Source organism: Anopheles coustani, chromosome 3, assembly GCF_943734705.1.
Source record: "Anopheles coustani chromosome 3, idAnoCousDA_361_x.2, whole genome shotgun sequence".
NCBI classification, from domain to species: Eukaryota; Metazoa; Arthropoda; class Insecta; order Diptera; family Culicidae; genus Anopheles; species Anopheles coustani.
The window spans coordinates 19162949-19167718 of NC_071288.1; the positions used below are offsets into that span (position 1 = coordinate 19162949).

The 4770-nt window shown below is 45.0% G+C and overlaps 1 non-coding gene across 1 annotated transcript; it reads right to left on the reverse strand.

The window, feature by feature from the left end:
• Nucleotides 1–344: 344 nt before the first annotated feature.
• On the reverse strand, nucleotides 345–416 carry Trnap-cgg (transfer RNA proline (anticodon CGG)). Its single transcript has one exon. It is a non-coding gene; the product is annotated as a tRNA-Pro (tRNA).
• Nucleotides 417–4770: the final 4354 nt, after the last annotated feature.

Genomic DNA, 4770 nt, shown 5'->3' on the forward strand with positions numbered 1-4770 from the left:
CATTATCAGAACCGAGCGGTACAATGCCCAAAGCCACGCCTTCTGTTATGCGAACTAGTAGCCCAGAGTTAGTGGGAACGGCTAACAGGGATGGTTTAGAATACAAGAATACGATTGACATCGTTGTAAATCGTACAATTGATATAAGTATTGGCATTCTTTTGAAGCAAAGAGTCGGCATGATTCAACTAAATGCTTATTTTATTGCATATCAAAACAATTTTAGAAACGTTTAATGATAAAAAAATCTCCTTTTTCCACGATTTCAATGTATAAAAATGTTACACATTGCAATATTCCGTGCTACAAAAATAATACTTCCCTTGAGGAAGTTTCACCTCTTGGGGCTCGTCCGGGATTTGAACCCGGGACCTCTCGCACCCGAAGCGAGAATCATACCCCTAGACCAACGAGCCGATGTTTCATGCCATGCTCGGGAGCAACCAAGATCGACGCGCGCAACCCTCAGCAGAAATGCTTTCTTAAGAGCGCTGGCCCAACACGCCGTCTCAAGGGAGCGGACTTATAAATAAACGCGTGGCCTCGAAGTACCCGGGAAGGGGCTCACGCCCGAAGCCACACCAGTGCGCGAAGTAGCGACTGCGATTGGTCAGTGCGCCTGTCCGGCAGCGCGAAACCTTGTAACAAGCGATAGAGAGCAGTGTACGGTAGTGAGTAAGAGAGAGTCAGAAACCGAGATAGCGAAGCGCGAAGGTGAAGGAGCGCCTTCAGTATTTAAGAAACAAAAAAATAAAAACAACAGCAGGCCAAAACATACCCAGATAGGAACGAAACCGTTCCCAGTAAATACATCGGCTTTCGGGGCGGCAGTGTGTGGAGATTTACTTGACCACGCGTGCGACATTGACGGATCGGAGCACAAACAGTGATTAATCAGCCTGCGCCTGATAGGGCATAGTGGAAGCGCAAATACCTGACGCCGGTCTAAGGGCCTACAAGCAAACGGAGGGAGCCTGGAGTTGACATCAAACGCCACCAAATGAAAATTAAGCCTGTAAAATGTTGTTTTCTTTTCATTTGTTCTTAATCGTTACTTCGTTACGAAGATTTGATGTTGAAATCACTCTTTTTCAACGATGACTGTGTAATATCCACTTTATGTAATAACCAAATTTTCTTATCATCGACTTGATACAACCACCAAATTGGTATCATTGAATCTTCCCTAGTTTTACATTTCTGTATTGCAGATACTTTAGTTTATATTACTTCAATATCTTCATGGCATGTTAGAAGCACAAAGTTGAATTGCTGTGCTTTGTCAATAAAATGTTCTCGTTTGCAGAAATAGTTATGAAAATTGTTTAATTACAATAGCACCGGCTACGTTCGATCCGTTTCCCTCAAATAGTTTACTCGAAACATTCTTTATGGACCTATTTCAAGTTGCCTTGTATTAAACCTGCTGACCTGGAATACCTTAAAAAGAATAAATGTTTCTCAATAGGACGCAGAAGTACACACATCAGTTGAGAATTTACGGTTTCACGTATTCGTTTTCTGGCGAAGAAATGGTGATCGTGACTCAACAGCTCTTACGGCAACAGTAACCTTGCCGCTGTGTTGCAAGTGGCTTAGTGTTTTGACCCGACAAAGGACGATCTAACCCAACCGTAGATTAGATCTCATCGATCGTTACCGAGAATGTTCAAAAGAAACCTGACTCTACATTTTAAGTTAGCCGTATGCAAGAGTTAAAAATGCTGTTTGCTTGTTTCAAAGACCAGTGGACGCAAAAGATTCCTTTTCTTTCGGTGCACTTTAGCTGCAACAGTGACTCAAAGTCACCGGGTTCGCGGTGTCGGGGCCTCTTCAATGGAACCATAAATCAATGTCACCGCAAGTGCCGCTTCGCCCCCGTTGTCATCGTCCGTTGTTTGCGTCACCAAGTCGTTCGCGGATTTTTCACTTTCGTTCTTCCGCGAAGACACCAACTATGACATCGTCAGGCAGGAGGCAGGCCAGGAGAAGACGGATGATCAATGAAGTTATCCGATGGACAACGTTGGGGGAAGCGGAGCGAAGGAGGAGATTAGCTGGAAACTCCGTTCGAGAAGAACTGGTGGCACGCAACGGTCATCAGCAGTGAGTGGAACTGAAGTAGGTAGGTGCGGTAGCGGTCTCCTCACCCGAGTCGCTACTGACGGGTAGCTGTAATTAAACACTTGCCACCCGAGCAGAGAGGCCCACCGACCGAGGCAAAACCGTGTGATTGGTCCTCGGGGAGTCCCCGAAACCCCGGAGCAAACCGAGGAGGCAAATCACAGCCATTTTCCCAGCACAACACGCAACTAATGGGAAGATGATGCGCCATTTCTTCGGCACCGGCGGCAGGGACGGATAATTTCCGTCTCGCTGTTCCCCGAGGGAACCGTGCCCCTTATTTAGATCCACTGCGGGCCACGTTCGTTGACGCCACGACGAATGTACCAATTTTCGTATCAATCAAAACAACTCCTCCATCAACTCGCTTGGAGTGAGTCCATTGGCGAGGTCCCCGGGATTCCGAGGACTCCTACTCGCTAGAGCGCAATCTTTCGTGGCGTGGCGGATGAGTTTCCACCTCGGCTTGATTTGTGTGGAAACCAGAAATTACAGACCTCGCGTCCGAATACATCTGCTTCGGCATTCGGACTGGAAATTGTTTGTACGAACCTACTTCCTCTTCGATCGGTGATCATTGATCAAGCCCATAAGGTTATTGTACATAAGATTAACCCTTACATGGTTCATTTAATCCTTAAAAAATACACAATTTGTTTGGTAATACAACCCAACCTGTAATACTAGAGGGATTTTGCAGTGGATTTCATCATGGTTCGAATAATGTTTTAATCTCCGCAGCGCATTCTCCGCTATGCCAATGGTTAATGCCAGAAAAACCACCAACCCAAACCTCCAATCAATGGAATAGATTTTTCTCTCCTCTAATCTGTGCACGGTACCAACTGGGGGAGTTGCCTCTAGGTTGTGTGACAGGTTAATGATAGAGGACCGAAATTGCAAATCAAAGCGCCATTCACGAACGGTTTAGCTTAGCGGAATACCACAGTTCCAGCTAACGCCGGCGGCCGGATGCTGCCGTGGAACCGTGGAAACTATCCCAAGAACCGCTTGAGATTTCAGTAATCTTTGGTGAAAAGAGAGTGTATAGTTTAGAAGTTATGTAGAACAGTTTTCAGACATAACCATCGTTGTCGTCATTGGGCTGAGGAGAACATGTAAGTAGCCATCTAAGATGCAATTATGTAAAGAATTAGAGGCTTCCAAATCGGCAGGGTAAAAGTCCGGTCCCGGTGTCGTGAGAGAATGAAGGCCGCACCCTGAATTGACTCTCGCCCGCTAAGACGATAAACTTTCGAATCATTCCCAAGACCCTTGCATAAGCCGGTTCTCCTGGAAAACGGTAGCGTGATAAGTCAGCAGCTTGATTATAGACTCGGGGAAGTCAGAACATCACTGGCGCGATTGGAGTTTTCGACAAGGGGCCTGTTCTACCATCTTCCCGAAATTCAAATCAAACCCGGGCTGCTCCCCAGTGGCCGATGCTCCCGGGTGAAAGATTTATGCTATCTTCGGACTGTCCGCCTGATGAATTCTAACGTCCGTTCCCCTCTTTGCCTGCTCTGTAAACCTCTTCTCTTTCTCTCCGGGATTCACTGCACGATGAAGTATTCAAAATGGTTCCGTTCCCGTTTGCCCGCGTATAAATCAATATAATTTATGCAGAAACATCCCGATAGTCAACCCCCGGGCACAGCTCCGACCGGACTCGGTGGGATTTGTGAATGAATAATGATTTATCGCAGCTAATTACAGAAATCGGTCGCGGGTTCGATTCGATTAAGGATGCCCTCGGTTGACGTTCTGTGGTGGACCCTCTTTCTCCATCGCAAACATTTTGCTTCCATTCAGCATCTGATGAGTGATTTTTTTAAGTTTTGTTATAATTGTTTTTATCCGACCTTGATTGCTCGTGCATTTGGCCTATGGTTTTGGGATTGTATTGAACTACATCCAGAAATCCATCTTTCTTTCAGTGCGGAAAAGATTTTAGATGTAAAACTCCTTTCAACCGCTTCAGTTTTGTCCTATCAAATTCATTTCATAGATTATTTTATGTGATACTTTCCTGGATATGGATGCAGTTTCTTACTTCTCAATGTTTCCCCGCCTAGTGTGCACAAAACCAAAGAACCTGAGAACATCTTACAAATAATTGAAGTTCATCATTATTTTTGAGCAAGGATATCTCACCGTTTCACAGATTGGGATTGTCCCTATATTTATTTGAAAGTTCATCAAGATTCTTTTTCCAATATTCAAAAAATCATGGTTGAATCACTTACTAGTACATCATGGAGTATGGTAAAAAGGTTGGCTAATGAAAAAGTGAACCTTGCTATCATTCCAATGGAAATATACCTGAAATATATTCAAATATTTCCTCAAGTTCAATCTAAATTTTAAAGCCACATTACAGTTGTTGTTTTGAGGATTGACTTTCTTCCAGGAGCAGCAAGAAACTACTTATTCGAGTTCCAATCTGATGTTTTCATTTCTTAAGAAATTATCCCAGCCACTGCGAGCGTGCTGGTAGGTACAGTTCCACGTACCCACACCCGACCGGAAACGGGAATCTAATCCGCGTCCAAATTAATCCTCACGCGATACCGAAAACACCATCACGAGCGCACAAATCCCTGGCCCCAACTCCAGGGCAGGAAGGACCACACCGACCAAGCGACC